Below are 18,048 nucleotides of genomic sequence, written 5' to 3' on the forward strand. Positions count from 1 at the left end.
GTTTTCAGTGTGGTAGATGCACACTTCCAGATTTCTCTTGCATGGAGCATCTTTGAGGTCTTCTCAGAGCAGCTCTATGCCATTCTCCCCTGCCCCTGGGACCCCAAGAAACTCTCTGAAGTTTCTGGCACAAGTGGTGCCTCTTCTGGCTGTGAGCCATGGCCTTTGCCTTGGAATTTGTATTCTTAGCTTCACCTCTAGCCTCCTTCTGCAGAGCTCACTCCTTTCCATGCAGAAAGCTCTTCCGGGTAGGTGTGCTGTGCAAGATTGATCACTGTCCTCTCCAACTCTACACAGTCCACATCTGGTACCCTGGGCTCTGCCATCAGTTAATGGGCACCTTGTTCTTTTATAGCCCTCTCTCCTTTTTCTCCCCACTCTAGCCAATCTCTTATTATCTTTTAGGCTTCTTGTCATAAGTCAGGTACAACCTGTGTACCCACAGATGTCTCCATAACCCTCAGAAACATGTGTCCAACTCTATAAATATTTCTCTGAGGGTCTCTCTTGAGGTTTGCTGTAGACAAGCAACCCTCTCCCTGCCACAGACCTCCACAAACTCTTTGTAAAGAAGTCTGTGCTATAGTTCACTTTAACTTCCTGAAGTCTCCCTTATCTTCCCTTATTTAGCTTGGGGCTGGCAATGGGCTATTAATACTGGCAGAATCTGTTCCACAAACTGACTCTAGGAAGGTCTAGTGCCTTATTTTAGGGTGTGAAATACCAAATACCTTTGATAATGTTCCTAGCCTTTTGACCCTCAATTTAAACTCCAAGACAGTGAGAAAAAGTCACGTGTAATACCATTATGCTAATTTTAATTAAAGACTTTTTATGTACTGGGCATTTTGTGTGTAATTTCTCATTTAGCTCGCACGATAGTTCCATTGAAGTAGGAGCCATCTCCATTTTACAGATGGAGAAACTGAGGCCAAGATATATTAAATAATGAAAACTAGACAAATAACTATCACACAAATAATGTTAAGCCAGTCTAGATTTGAACCCAGGAAGTCTACTTCAGAGACTACAGTATTAATCACAATACCATCCTGCCCAATGAGGATTAGGTAGAGTAAATGAGAAGCCGTCTCTTTCACACCTCTGTCTCTTCTGAATCTTAACCCTGGTGGTTTACATCATAGTGAGATATCAAAGGAATTTTATGTTAGCTGATTAATAATAACAAGAGGAAATCCTTTGCCATGTAGATAATCCACTTTAAGGAATGTGAGGGTTCAAGCAGGTCTGCCAGATGAAATATAAGGGGCAATTGCAAGAGACAGTTGATGTCTTGTGGGGCAGAGAAGCAGAAAACTGAGGTGACATAAGGTGTAGAATAAAAAAAAAAAACTTTTCATCTTTCTTTCAACTTCAGATTTTTTGTTTAGCTCAACAAAGGTGGGATTCTTTCTGAGGCTGGGATGAGGTTTTCCAATTACTTAGGAGTAAAAGGAGTGATACATATAGTGTAGAGAGGGAGCCAGTGTGTTTTAATTTGAATCTAAATAGAACAGAAGTGAAGAGAAACTCAGATTCCATTGATTTTCTCTGCTTTTTTTTGATAATGGTCATGATTATCTTGTAAATGAAAGTATTTTGTTCATGGCTTTCCAGTGATTTTAAATATTTTTACTTTTATCCCTTTAATATCCCATTAACACTTTGCTAGATCATTGTATTTCTATTTTCTTCACCTTAGAACTCTTCAACTCAAACCTGTTTGGCCATAACCTAACTCAGTGCCCGAGTTTTATTGTCTCCAACATGTCAACTGCTAAGAACTGCCTTTTTTTCCTACAAATAATTTTGTTACTGCTCTATGGATTGGTCACACAAAGCTTCTTAGCCAAAATACACACATTACTATTGCTGACTAGAGACAGACTTCCATTGAGAACTACTGTGATATTTAATTTCCAGAAATATACATCAAACATAAATAAAGTGATATATACAAACCCAGTTTCCCAACTGAAAAAATATGAGAAACATGTCATGGTATTCTTTGGGTTTGTTGTACATCCTGTGCTCCAAGGAGCCCATGATCACATTGCTTGCCCTCTCACAGATAGGGCAGACCCTTGCTTTTCTTTGGTGGCTGAGCCTCTAACCATAACCTCTGTCACTGCTTTCTGGATGTTATTTTTCTCCTCTGCCTGATAAAACCAATTATTGTTTTCTTTCCCCCCAAGGGTGTGTTGATTATGTCATTGTCACTCTTGTAGCCAAAGTCACATCAGTCTTGCTTTCTGTTAAATTCACTTTGAAATCTTGGCATTTGATTCCAAGGCCTTTTTGTGCTCTCCTCTCCTTTTTAAAATTTTCTTCCTGTACTGTGATCGTATTTTGTTGTCTCTTTTGATATGAAAGTGTCTGCACTTGACAGTCTTGTCAGAGTGTTTTTCTTTATTTCGAATACTTTATTGTATATGTCACTGTGATTGTACAATTGTGTCATAATATTTGTCACATTCACAATTTTGATGTGTTCAGTATTTGTCCTATTACTGCCACAGATACAAGATAACCTTTTATCAAATACTTTTGGAGACTTCAGACAGTCTCAAAGAACAGTAAAGCAGAAGTTATTTTTGTTATTCCTAAAATGTTCTGCAAACAGTTCTATAAAACAGGGAAATAAGTTCCTCAGTCTCCCAGATTTCCCAGATTGTTGATTAAAGCTGACAATTTCATCATGCTCTTTTCTTGAGTTGTTCTCATATCACGGTAAATGGATAGCTAAATGATTTTTCCATATTCTTGTTTGAATATGGGGGCTCTCTTGAACGGGAAGCCTGAACTTCATACTCTGAACACTCACAGTAGCAGAATTCTTTTTTATCTGTAGTCTCTTGTGGATAAAGTATGTCTCTTTGAGTTAGCATGATTGTAAAATTATGTGTAAGATGCTGTAAACATTAAGGATATTTGGAGGAAAAGAAAAATTAGGATTTTCTTCTTGTTCTGCAGTGTTATCTTAGAACTCATAAGGAGTAAGAGGATAATCCACTCCTGAGGGCGAGACATAATTTTGATAACGTAGCTATGAGATATGTTGCTGTTTGTCCAGAATACAAAGTTAGCAATAGCTCAGTGTTAATGACTTTTCTTTTTCCCCAGTAGACTCAGCATCCTTTGGTTTTGAAGGCAATACTTCTTCTTGAGTCCTCTAAGATTTATTTTACCCTTTAGTCCTTCGGAAAATGTCAAAAACTCAAATTGGAGCCCCTTCCCTTCTTGTGGCCTGTACTTATCCAAATTTAATCTATCTGCCCTCTCCCTCTTGAACTTCTTTTTATTTCAATTACTTATTTCTTCAAACACTAGACTAGAATTTTATTATTTATTTAGTTAGTTAGTTTACTTATTTGTTTTAAAAGAGACACAGAAAGTGCAAGCGGGGGAGGGGCAAAGAAAGAGTGGGACAGAGGATCCAAAGCAAGCTCTGTGCTGAAAGCAGAAAGCCCCATGTAGGGCTCGAACTTTCAAACCATGAGATCACGACCTGAGCTGAAGTTGGATGCTTAACTGTCTGAGTCCCCCAGGCACTCCAACTAGACTAGAATTTTAAACTCTCTTTTTAAAGCATTGAAAGGGCCTTGACAATTTTAATTTCCAATCATTTGGTTTGCAGAGAAAACAGTGAAAACTTGGGTTAGAGGCATGACTAGGGTAGCTGGCAAAGGTTGTATCATTTAAATTCAGCTTTCCAAAGTTCATCTTAATACATGGGATCTTTCTTCATCTTAGGTGAGGAGTCTTTCCATGCAGTTATTTAGGAATGAAAACTAATAACAGAAGCAAAATATCACTGAGTTCCTTCTCAGTGAGGGAAAATGCAGTAGTGTGAGTCATCAATCCTAGTAGTAGGGTCCAATTTCATCATAAAGATATGCCCATCTGTGCTCATGTTACTGAAAGCACATTCCTCTCATGTCTTTAGGAAGAAATTTTCAATGATAAATAAGAGGGGAGAATGGCTCCCATTACTATTTTAGTGTGTTAAGATGAATCACTTAGTGTTTATTATACCAATTAATTAACTCCCTGTTTATTTTGTGCAATTATTTGCTGTTAGTGGATAGATAATGAATTCCTGTTGGCAGAAGGAGGATAAGAGCAGAAATTTTAAAAGATCTGAAATTCTGGCTCAGGATTTGAGTCTTAAATGGGAAAGTTCAAAGCCGTCATTAGGATGCCACGTAATCGCATGAACTGGTACTGCGTATCATCACTTTTTGAGCATCAGATCAGCTTGCTGAATTACTGAGTTATGGCCACTCAGTGTTTGAACTTGCAGTGAACTGCTTGCTCTAATAAGGTTTCATCTTCATTATAAGTTGATATTACAAATAAGTTCAAATATGTAATTAGATGCGAAGCTCTTGAAGAGTAATTTATTAGAAGAAGGTAAATTTGGGGGAACAAATATAAGGCTATTAAGATATTGATAGAAGATTAGGACAGTCACTATTAGAATTTTATAAACAAACACTAAAGTGCCACTTTTTAATGAAACAATATTTTAAATAAGCAAGTCATTGACTGCCTTTTCCTTGACATTTCATTATTCCATGAATTACATATTCAGTTTGGCCATCATGATATGAAAGCTTAGTTACTAAATAGCAGATTAAAAAATTGATGATGAATATTTCAGAGATTTCAGGAACTCAGCCTCTCAGCATTTCTTATAATCTATCCTACCAATTTATATCACAATGTATCAGCAGACAAACACATTTTAGTAAGCCTGATATATTAAATAGGATACCATTTTTTTAGTCAAGATTTATATATTAAAGGCAATCCGTGGACATTGTGATTGGCCAAAATGATTATGTCAACATCAAAAGAAATTGCCCCTAACATTTACATTTGTGTTGCTTTCTGTTTGTTACTCAGTTATTAACTAGAATATGATAAATACACACCTCACTCTCACACATAAATATATCTAAATAACTTAAGATTTAGAACCTTTTGAAGTTGTAAAATTTTAGAAAATGAAATTATTTGGATTTAATTAGAAATTTGTCATAGATTTTCTCAAATGGATTAATCTTTCAGCCATGAATATAATATCAGAGAAAATATCCAATGAAAGTATTAATGGTGTTTACAACTTCTAAAGATTTACATTTTCCTGTTATAAATAGCTTGAATGCCATATAAGACATTAAGGAATTGTATCTCTTTAGTTATTATCACTATATATTGTAAGCAGTTTTGTTTTTAATGTGAAAGGGATAACTACCGAACTCAGAAAAAGATCTACAATTGAATCATCATTTTGTTGCATTCATTATTCGATTTTCAGGAAGTAACTGTGTATTTTACCTTTTATTACCTATTATATGGGGATAGTAATATGCTTTATGATGTTGTTATGTGGATTACATTTAAGAGAACATTAAAAAGTATCAGTCACCTAAGCGACCAACTCTTGATCTAGGCTCAGGTCATGATCTCACCGTCCATGAGATCAATCCATGAGATCAAACCCTTCCTCGGGTTCTGCACTGCGAGTGCAGAACCTGCTTCAGATTCTCTCTCTCCCTCTCTGCCCCTCCCCCACTCATGCAGGCCCTCTCTCTCAAAATAAATAAATACAAACTTAAAAAAAAGAAACATTAAAAAGTATCTAGTTTGTTCTTGCTTAGCACTTAATAGAGTATACTTAATATGGTATCAAGCACTTTGTGCATGGAATCTTTAATCTTTAAGCACAAGCAAATATATATCAATTTATTGAGAACTTACTAAATGCCTTATGCAATAACATATCTAATATTTTACCATTAACCTTTAATGTTAACATTAATGTTATATTAATTACATTTTATAGGTGATGGCACTTATATCCAAAGTCAACATATTTTAATTTATTGACTCCATTGCACGAGTCCTTGAAAGGTGTATAATTATTTCATTTTCAAAACTCTAGTTTATAATTATGACTTGTGTCATTGATTTCAAGAAGCAAACCAATTTCAGAGATGTCAAAATATTAAAAAATGTGCATCCTTTAATTGATGAAATAATATGACACCTAGCAAGTGGGAGAACTTGGCTTTAGAATCCAGGCAATCTTTTTTCCAGAGCCTTCCTGCTTATTCCCATCACTGTACTTTCATGCGTAGAGTAAGGGTTCAACAGATACAAATTTATTCCTTACAAAAATATACAAAGCCAACAAATATGCCTATCAGTACACAGTTTTTGACAGTTTTCACCTAGGTATTTGGGAGCAATAAAAAAGTGAAAGAATGGGAGTAAATTCTAACTGTCTTCTTGACAAATGTTACTGAATGTCTGCTGAACACAGACATACCTAATATGCATACGTTTAATATTTGTAGAGAGAATGATTAGTTAATTGTGTCAAACTAAATGAACATAAATATTTTTATATTCTCTTTCTTTTCACAGTTGTTTTTTTATTTTATAATATCAATATGTAAAAAGAAAAAAAAAAACAACTCTTCTTACTGGATGTCTAAAAGCAAAATAAAACAAAACAAAACAGAAACCTTGAATGTCCTTTTCTGAATTAAAATTAGCATACTAGTGATAGAAGGATATTTTACAACATAATCTTTCTTATGTTTATGTATTCTTCACTTTATATTGTCACTAGAGACATTTCCCTTGAAACTTAAAATGGACAAAAACTTCTCTTTCACTACTATTATTTTACTATTGCTCAATAACTCACAGCCAATGTTCTGGGTCATGAAACAGTAATTAAAAATTATAATTATTGAAAAGAAAAATACATATGAAACCATATGTATAGTATAAAAACCTTAACAAAAGAGGGTAACTGGAAAACTATTAGCAATATTAAGAGTTTTGGCCATGTGGGTGGCTCAGTCGGTTAAGCATCAACTTTGGCTCAGGTCATGATCTCATGGTTGATCCCTGCATCAAGCTCCAGGCTGACGATGTGTAGCCTGCTTGGGATTCTTTCTCTCTCTCTCTGCCCCTCCCCCACACTTTGTCCCTCTCTCTCAAAGTGAATAAACTTAAAAAGTAGAAATAATAAGAGTTTCTTAAACAAGTTAGGTATCAAATAAATGTATAAAAAGAAATTTAGCAGTGATTATTTTAGAATAGAAAAATTCTCATCAGTAAGTAATAAGAAATATACAATACCTAGAAAATGTCTTTGAAGCTCTGTGTAGGTCAAAAAAATATTGAAAGACATAAGAACATACATGATTTAGTGGGGAGATATATTTTGGATGAAACACTCAATATTGTAATGTCTATTCTCCCAAAATAACTTAGATGCTTAATTGAATTCATAAGAAAAAAACATTATAAATTCATACATTTAATATAATTATAATTAAATACCAACAAGATTTTTTCATCTCTCTTTAAAACAAAAACAAAAACAAAAAACTTAATTTACAATATAAATTTTAACCTGATTGCCAAGTAGAAGGTATTTCTTTTCTTGAACTAAGTACAAGAATTCTAAAGCTCATGTGGAAGAAGATACAAAGGAACTTTAAGAAAATAAAAATAACTAAATAAAATGGGCATTTAGCATATTAAATCATATAATAAAAATACAATTTTTCAGAGTGGTACCAATATAGCAATATACAAATTTATCAGTGGAATAAAATTTTAAAATCTGTAAATACACCAAAATTCATATGGACACTTAGTACATTTTACAAAAGTGCAAAAATAGTTTGATAATTATCATCTTGAACAACATATAATTAGATTCCTACTTCTCACAATCCATGTATATAAACTCTCATATGAATCAAAAACTTAAATATAAAAAACAATCACAAAAGTATTATAGGAAAACATGGGAGACTTATTGTGACTAACCTTATAGTTGGATAGGTTTATTTAAGTAAGATAAAATTAGTCCAGAAAGGATAGGATTGATAAATGTGAGTATTTAAAAATTTCAAAGAGTATCCTCATTATATAAAACACCTCTGTCAAAGATAAAAGAAAGTCTGTAAAAGTGTGCTTCACTTAATATCATATACAAAAACCTAATTTATTTAATATATTTCAAGTGCATTCAAATCAAGAGGAATGAGAACTTCAGCATAATATTCAGATGACATGGGTTTTAACAGTCAATATAAATAAATTTCATTTTAAACAAAAGAAAGTTGTTCAATCTCATCTGTAATGTTACAAATACAAGGTAACATTTTTCATCTATTTGGCCAAATAGTATAAATTCTGAAAATGCACTCAGTAAGGGTATGGCGAGTTAGGGAATCTCAGGCATTGCTGGTGGGAGTATTAACTGATGCAAACAAATGGAGGGAAATTTAGCTATTTATTTCAGAATAAGAGATGCATCAACCCTTTGCACCAACAATTCCACTTTTAGGTATGCAATCTTCAGACTTACACGCATGTTCAGGATTTTAATTGCAGGGTTTTTTTTTATAAGACCAAAAGACAATAAACAATCTGTGTATCCATTCATGGGGAGCTTGTTGAGGAGTTTCATGTTAGGCTATCAAAAAGAATTATTGTCTTAGTCCATTTGGGCTGCTATAACAAGATATTGTAGACGGGTGGCTCATATAGTAACTTAATGTGGCAGAAAGGGGTGATGGAACTCTCTAGGGCTTCTTTTATAAAGATACTTAACCTAATAATGAGGGCTCCACTCTCATGACCTGATCACCTCCCAAAGGCGCCACTCTTAATCTCATCACAGTTGGGTATTAGGATTTCAACATATGAGTCTTGGTGGTGGGGGGGAGTAACATTCAGTTTATAGCAATTATATCTCTATCTTTATCTGTCTATCATCTATCAATCTATCATCTACCTTCCTACTGATATGTTCGGTTACATATTAATGTCATGAAAAAGCATGGTGTGGACTATTGGTAGAGTACTTTCTATTTCTTTATATGGAAGTGATATTTTAGAATGCATGGGACATTCTGGAAGTATATATAAGTAGCTGAGTACAGCCTGTGTCTTTGGGGCAGGGAACAGGGTGACTGGAAGACAGAGGACATTTTGTTGTATACCATTTCAAACAATAAAAGAGAATTGTTGTATCAGGAACCTGTATTGTCTAATTTTTTAAAAAATAAATAAATTAACCCCCCCAATCAAAACACTAATAGAAAATTTAATACCTCTCTGCATTTTCCAAATTCTATGTAATGAACATAAATATTAGTTAAATAGCTTAGTCTTGTGTTTTATAATATGGAACTAGGTTCACAATGCCTGCTTCACCACTTAGTTACGGGAAGTTGTGTAACTTCGCTAAGCCCCAATGAACACCTTGTGTTATATATTTCAATAGCATGGTTTCATTACACTCATCAAACTTTTAGGTTGTTGGCCTTATCCGTATTACCCATTTGGTTTGAGGCTTTCAGTTGGCGGGGATTATGTCTGTCTTGTTTATTGCTCAATCTTTATTGTCCAATACAGTATTTGACATAAAGTTTTAATCAACAAGTATTTATTTAATATAATTGGATAAACACAACTAAGATGTTTGAAAATATCTATTATTTTTATGTCTCAGAAAAATAATTTACAACTAATACAAACAATAGATTTGCAAACACAATTTGAAAATATTAGAAATCATACATATACAATCTTAGAGGAATATTGTTTTAACTCATAGGATGAACTCAAATTTGGGGTTCTGTGTAAATTATTCAGAGAAGTTTCTTGTCATTCAGGGATAAAGCAAACTAGTTATGTAAAGATTTTAAGGATTTATTAGTTTGTAAAATTATACCAAAATTCTTTATTTTTAAAAAGTTTCACAAGCAAAGAAATTGAAATACAAATTTTATGATGGGAAATCTATCCCTGAGGATGCTTTTGTTTTATTAAGTGAAATAATAAGTTGCTTAGTAATAATTTTACTTGGATCATTTGAACTTTGACAACACAAAATCAGCGTATCATAAAATTATGTAATTGGTTACAGAAAGGCTTAAGCCAAAAATAGATTACCAGTCAGATACTACTGATAATTGGAGCATGTATTTTTTTGCCATGGAATACGGCACTTCCCCCTTGCTCTGTCATCTGAATTCCTTAATAATTGTAAATCTAGCAGTAGATATAGTACCATACTTAAAGACTGGTATCCGTGTTATTTGCCTCTCAGTTTGTTTTATCTCAGGTATGAAGTTTGGTATTATATAGATCTCCTGGACCCTACAGTGACTACAGAGATTTTCTTCACCAAAAACCAGGTCAGACCTGGGGCACCTGGGTGGCTCAGTCGGTTAAGCCTACAACTTTGGCTCAGGTCGTGATCTCACAGTTCATGCGTTCGGCCCCGTGTGGGGCGCTGTGCTGACAGTTCAGAGCCTGAAGCCTGTGTCAGATTCTGTCTGTCTGTCTGTCCGTCTTTCTCTCTCTGTCCATCCCCTGTTCATGCTCTGTTTCTTTCTCTCTCAAAAATAAATAAACATTAAAAAAATTAAAAAAAAACTGGTTAAACCCTTGTGTCTTCAGAGTTATAAGCACCACTATGGCCCTTGGAAACACAATTCTTGGTATCTTCTGTCTCTTTTCTAAATGTTATTCCAATTATTTGGTTGATTTCCAGTTTTTAGTTTTGACCCATTGTACTTCCCATTATTCCAGATCCTAACTGAAAAGTCTTATCTATATTCTAGGCTACTGACAGAGGCACTGGCCCCTGCCCAAATTTTATTTCTTTGTCTATCTGAGACTGAGTCCCATCTTGTATCTCTAGAATACTGCATTGGATCCCACTGAGTATGGGCAGATATCCTTCCTTCCTCCATTAGCAACACTACTGAATGTTTATTTATTTTCATCTCGAATCCTTCCTTTAGCAAGAAACTCGTTAGTTTATAAAGCAGATCACTTCACTGTTTACTATCTGTAACTCTTCTTGTTTGAAAGTTCTTCATTTGGAATCGGATTCTGGCTCACAGTTTTACCCCTTAGGATCACACAAAAATTGTCATTTATTTCTGAACTTGCATAGATTTAGAATAAATAAGTCTAATTCCTCCATCTGGCTGATGACATGGTCTTTAGAGACACTGGTAAATATTATTTCTCTATGCTTCAGCATCTCAATGTTCTTAAAATGGTGATTGAACCTATGCTAAACAATTCATTATTTACTGAATGCCTGGAGTGTACTAGCTCCAGAGTTTTCTAAGAGTTCTGTATCTATGACTCATTACTAAAATTCTCTGTGTTTAACAGACAAAATAAGGAGTTGAGAGGTTAGGTAGCTTGTCCAAAGTCACACAGCTAGCAACTGGTAGAGCTGCAGATCTCTAAGTTATCTACATTTATTCATTCCTACAATTAATAGGCAATGCCAAACTACCATATCTCATGTGGACTGTTAAAGTAACCTCCTAACTGGTTCCCTCGTTTCCATGTTTGTTCCCCTTTAATGCACCTTATTTAAAACACTATTTATTATAAAATGTACATACAAAGAATCTAACTCCTAGATATAGAATTAATGAAAGCCATAAAATAAACCTCATTTTCAGGACCTTTGAAGACCTTCATGTGCTCTAGCCCAATCTTCTCTCCTTCCTACCCCACCGGAAATAACTAATATCCTGAATTTTGTGTTAATCATCCCCTTGCTTTTTTAAAAATAGTTTTACCCCACCTGTGTGTATCTCTAAATAATATCTTTTAAGTTTTATTCTTATATCAAATGAGTCTTTTTAACTGTTGCGATTTGCTCTCTTAATAAAAATTAAAATTTATTCATGATGATGCTTGTATCTGTTGTTATTCGTTTGTAACGATGAGTAATATTCCAGTTGTGTCAATATACTACAGTTTTTTAAATCCCTTTTTTGACATTTAGTTTGTGTTCTTTTGGTTCTGCTTTTGTTTTTGTTTCGCTGTTACAAAAGAGTCATGGCACAGTACGTACCTGTTTATATCTTCTGTTGAACATGTACATGTGTTCCATTTGAGAACTATCACATTATAATTAATTAAAGAAAATAAGTATGACAATAGCAAGCTATTAATGAACCGTATAACAAAACATCTTAAAATATTAGTGCCTTAATGCTGGTCTTTGGAGAACAGCTTATTTATTCTGCTTATATGCCCCAAGCTAAGCTGATCTCTCCTGGGTTTGTCACGTGTTAACCATCAGTTGCTGAGTGGGCTGGGACTGGATGGGCCAGGATGATGTTATTAGGGCAAATTCAGCTCTGCTCGGCATCATACCTCATCCTGAGCAGGCTAACTTCGGATTGTTCTCACGCTTGCTCTTATCCAGAGTTGGGGTTCCTAAAAGAAAAAGGAGAAACATGCAAGGCCTTTTTAAGTCTAGCCTTGGAAAAGGCACACCATCTCTTTTGCCATATTCCTTTGGCTAAAGTAAATCTCAAGTCCAACCCAGATTTTAGGACTAGAGACACAGACTCTTGATAAGTAGAGTTGCAAAGACACATTGCAAAAAAGCAAGAGTACCAGGGAAGGGTGGTCAATTGAGCCGCATCGTAATCAGTATATCATCCTGAGTGTTTGGGAGGATGAATTGTAGTGGCAGCTTCTCCGACCCTGCTGGCACTAATGTAATTGATACAATTGCTTTGGCAATCAATTTTGCATTAGATAGTAAATTCCAGGATTCTGTTCTGTTCCTCCATGCCTACAGGTCTCTCTGGAACAGGTCGTTTAGGGGGGACAGCCAGGGAAGGTACATACCTGCCTGGATCCGTACATACCTGATTCTGGGGTGCAGTCTTCCCATTTATCAGGGATGCCAGGAGTAGAGCTGACATTTTGACCTCCATCTGCCTCACTGCTTATCTATTTCTCTACTATATTAGAATGAGGGCTAGGGAAAGCATTATTATTAATTTGGCTCCTTCAAATCATAGCAGTACATTATCTTTATGTCTAAAAAATAAACTTTTTTTTCCCTTCAAAATCAGTCATCACGTCAGCATAATTCAGCATAGTATTTCCAGCACTCAGAACAGTGTCAGGACACTCCATAAGTGATTATTGGACTGACTCAGTGAAGGAATAAATAAAAGACTTTTCCTTTTGAAAGAACTAAGCAAACCATCAAAGTGAAGCATAGTCTCATTCTTTAGGTTGCTGCAATATTTTTGGCTCTGACCCATTTTATTTTTACACCACTCTATAATCAGCACCTTTGGCTCAAGTTCACATGGTGTGATCTTTCACACCATGACACTGAATAATCACTACTCACTGGTAGGTATCACCTCTTTCCGGATTGTCCTGTAATGGTGACCTCTATAAAGACAAAGGCAGCATAATGAATTAGCAATCCTGCCTACTTAGCATCTCAGCAGTGGACAGTTGGTTTCAAGTTTTTGGCACCCCCAGCATTTTTCTTTCATATGATTCATACCGTGGAATCTACTGAGAGCAAACACATTAACAAGGGCATTTATAAAACCACACTTCTTAGAAAACTGTAAGGTAAAAAAATAGATTTTATTTCTCTTAGAGGGAAAAAATCGGTGCCAGGTAGCTTTTTCCAGAGAATGTTGCTGATTTATGGGATTCTAGAAAATTACATATTTCTAGCCTTTTTATTTTAGGAAATTTCATATATTTAGTAAAGCAGAGACAATAAACTTTACATACCTTAATCCTGCTGAAACTGGATACAAGTGGATTAAAGTTTGAGTGATGGGACACAGGCAATCAGAAGGCATAGCTTCTGATCTTATTGTTCCACCTTTCTTAGAATGTGGTGGTCTATCACAGAAATTTAAACAACTCTGTGGGATTTTACTATTTCTTCTTATTATTTTGTCTATGAGGGGACAGAAACAAGAGAGCTAGAGTAACTGACACAAGGTCACAGAACTGTTAAGTGGATGAAGGGGACTCCACAGGTCTCTCTGAGTCCTGAGGGCAGAATTCCACCCTCACTCCACTCAGCCTCAACTCCACTCCTCGGCTCATCTGCTTCCATCCCACTGCTTCTTACTTGGATCTGTGGATCTCTCTTTTATGAGAAACACACTGTTTGAAACCCCCAAGTTCTCTCCTTCCCTCTCATATATGTTTACTTCCCTCTCATCATATTTACTTCCCCAATGAATATCCCTTGTTCCCTACTTTCTAGAACCCATATATTAACCTTTGCTTTTTGTGTCCTTCTGGGTCACTCTTTTGCCACACTGGTTATCTTTTGAATGTCATTCCTTTGCCTATGGTGTCTATTTTGGGGGAGGATCATCCTTGTCTCTTCCCTTTTCCCCTTTTTATAATTTTGTGCTTATTCTTCCTCTGCCATTAACCTTTAACATGTGTTGATAATCCTTAAACCCTTTTAATCTCACAATTACACAAAATTGTCAGGGTGATGTTCACCACTATTTCATATTTGGCAACTCATTGTTGTTACCATAGAGGGTGGAACAAAGCTGAGTGATAAAGAATATCAACTCTAAAGTTAGACAGACCTAAATTAGAAAATGTGGTTTACTAGCCATATGGCCTTGAGAGAGTTGTCCTCCGTAAACCTTAGTTTATTCATATGTAAGATTTACTTACGGTATCTTTATAATGCAGTCGTTACTAGAACTAAGTGAGAAATTATCTGCTAAAAGTATCGCCCAAAGCTTGGCATGTTGTGTAAATCCTTAGTAAATGCTGGCATTAACAATGTGTGTGCATGCATTCTTCTGTCCTTAGAGTCACTCAACCTTTAAGATCTATGATCATTCTTTTTATGACCACTTCTATGCCTCTCACTTCTCCTACTTACTCACTGTAAATGAATAGCTATATTTTACATTCACAACACTTTTTTTGTTATTGTTTCAATTTATTACTCCTTCTGGATTTCAACTGCCTCTCTGTCCACCGTAAGCCATCTTCATAATGTGCTGGCTAACAAGTACCATTAAATCCCTTGTACTCCTCTATGCCTAGAGTTTCCTCGGTCCCTACAGTCATCTTTCTTTTAGCCTGTATTTCTTAGTTTATATATCTTTGGAAAAGCCATATTTTTCTTAATGAATCTCTACATATTCATGCTATTGAATTTCATCTGGTTCATTGATAACTAGAAAGATTTTATTCATTTAATTGTTTCTAAAGAAATTTATTTGGATATATTTTCTTTAAATCTTCTATTTTTCTCAAGTTGCCAATGTCACTTTAGTGAGAATATCAAGACTGCTGGATATAGACACCATTTACCTCTTTGTGGCTCTTTTTCAAAAGCACATCCCACTTATTCTAACCTCTCCCTGGTTACTAAAATATTAAGTCTGGCCCTCCCAGATTATGGGATCATTTTTCCTATTAGACATTTCTGAAAACAAAGGAAATAATTGTAACTACTGATCTAAACAATAGGAAATTTCTCTCTTTTTTGTACTGAAAGTGCACTGGTCACCACAGGAATATCTTGTGTATCTATCAGAATACTAGCTTCTGGTGAATATGAGTTAGCCAAGGATAGCTGCTCTAATTTATAGTCATTATTGCATAGTTATCTACGGTCCTTTATCTAGTAGTATCTTTAATTTCCACCAGACTACAAGGGAATCTATAATCTTTTTCTCTCTCTCTTTCTTTCTTCTTTTTCATTAACAGTTATTATGCCACCACTACTGTCACCTCTATTATTGTGTTGGCCACTGCAGGCATAAATATACACCATCTCTAATTTCATATAGCTTATGACCGATTTACACCATTTATATAATTTTTTGACATAAATCATTCATGTGTTTCCTTCCTGTATTTGAAAAAGTGATTAGTTCTTCTTAACATCAACCTCATCTCATCCTTCTCTTTAGTAAAAAGGCAGTCTAAGCTAGATCTGCAAGCTGCATGGCCTGGCTTAGTCATTCCACAATTCTAGACCAAACTGCACTTGCCTCCTGTTAGAATTTAAAGATATACTTTCTCTAATTATAGAGTTGGGGACCAACTTAATCGATTCCTAAAGTGTGAGAACGTAAAAAAAAAATATTTCGGTGATATGATCCAGATGTCATGTAAGCATTATATTCTCATCTTGAAATTTTGTTAAAACTTAAATGGAAGGAAGAAGGAAGGGATCTTGATTGGTCTCCAGAGATACATAATTCAGGGAATGGGCTGTTGTGAAATGTTCTCACAAGGTCACCTACGGGAAAGCCCACTCTATAGAGGATGCTGCTTTTTATTTATGGAACCAGTGAGCTGCTAGTAAAAGACTGATTGGAAAAAAAGCCTTTTTAAAAGAAAATGCTGTCTTCTTCTCTGACTGGAAGGGAAGCAGCTTCAGCCTCCCCTCATTTTGCCCTGGGACTACCACATCTGCAGCTGAGACTTTCCTGAGTCTCCGATGGAAGGGTAGGCAGATGGAAGTGCTAACCTTTATAAAGGGTACACCACAACAAAACAGGTGGGAATTTAACCAATTAAAAGATAAAGCCATTTACTCAGTAGCCTTTTTCCCTGAGCAGGATGATCTTTTGCCTACAGGTATGCAAAAGTTATTTTCCTGCATTTCTTTGGTTATTTTCAGGTCAAATCTAAAAACAAATAGAGAGGCCATTGTCCAAAATGTCAGTGAACATTTGCCTTCAATTAATACTGATGCATAACTGAGTTTTCAGCAAGGAAAAAAGCTCTCTTATAAGAAAGATGCTTTCATTTTAAAGCCTGAATATACATTCTTAGAAATTTTAGTAGAAAACAAAACTCCCACAGTAAAATTTCATGTTTTTGAGGTACTTTGAAAGATTAGAGACTACCTCTTTCTTAATCAGAATATTTTCAGGTTATATTACCTGTGTATGAGGTGTTTCCAAGAAAAAATAATCTTAATAAAAAATTAATGGTATACAACTTATAGTGTTTTTCTATTTCAAGGAAACACACTAGATAGAGTATACTCATCCATCTCAAGTGTTTTAAGTGGGCATTTTGAATTCCTAGTCTCAGAAGGTCTTAATTCTTCACTAAAAGGATGTTAATATATCTAAATAATGGTTAGGGTAATGGGGATGAAAACAGGTAATCAGCAGAGTGTCCTGGATCTGGACATGCTCTTAAGAGATGGTTTGATCTGTCACAGGTGAAAATACAACACTGTAAACACCACTGAGGAGAGAGCACATCTTGCACAGTGCCTGGCACAAATGGATGTGAGGTAAACATATGTTGAATGGATGAATGAATGAATGACCTGGAGTGGAGTAATTTTCTTTTGATTTGATAAAACTCTTTAGTCTCAAAGACAAGCAAAAGACTTTAGGGATATCAGTCCACTCAGGGTATCACAGTACTGGAGGAATAGCTCTGAATTATTTGTCCCCGAGGACTCAAATGCTAATTTCTCTATGCTTTTTTCCGGTCAGCTTCTAAAATTATTTTTATGAATGCGTTAAGAAGCCTGGACGTTTTTGGAAAGTCTTTCCTACAGTCTACTCTAACAAAATTCTGTTGGTTTTACCTCTGAAAGAGCTTAAATATGTTGCTTCTCTACCATTCTCATCCCTGATATAAAACATGTGATCAATAAATGCTTTTTGAATCAAGGAGTGAATGGATTAGAGAGTGTCATAGACCTAATTCAGGCATTCACTGAAAGTCTTGAAAAAGACTTGAAATTGTGCACAAACACATTTTCCTACTTTACTGCTTTGTTTTTTGCATACTAAAGATCAAGACACAAAAGGCTATCACTACCTTTTTTGTCCTCTTGAACTCCCACAAGTGCCTGTTTGATATCCCTATATGTATGTCTTATTGCCACTGTCGGTACACATTTAAAACAAATTTATCATCTCCTTCACTAAATCTCTGTCCTTTCTGACTTCCCTTTTAATTAATAACGTCATACATCTCCCAAACTGCCAGTCAATTGTTCCTACAAAAATCAATTTGCCAAATTCTTTAACATACTTCTCACATCTATTCCTTCTTTTTTATTCCAAGTGCTGATACCCAAGTCTAAGTATTTACATTTCAAGCCTAGATAATTGAAATTTCTGCCTCCCAACATGACAGAAGCTCACCCAGGTTGCAACTAGGAACAACTTC

Source organism: Panthera onca, chromosome D1 (genome assembly GCF_046562875.1).
Source record: "Panthera onca isolate mPanOnc1 chromosome D1, mPanOnc1 haplotype 2, whole genome shotgun sequence".
NCBI lineage: Eukaryota > Metazoa > Chordata > Mammalia > Carnivora > Felidae > Panthera > Panthera onca.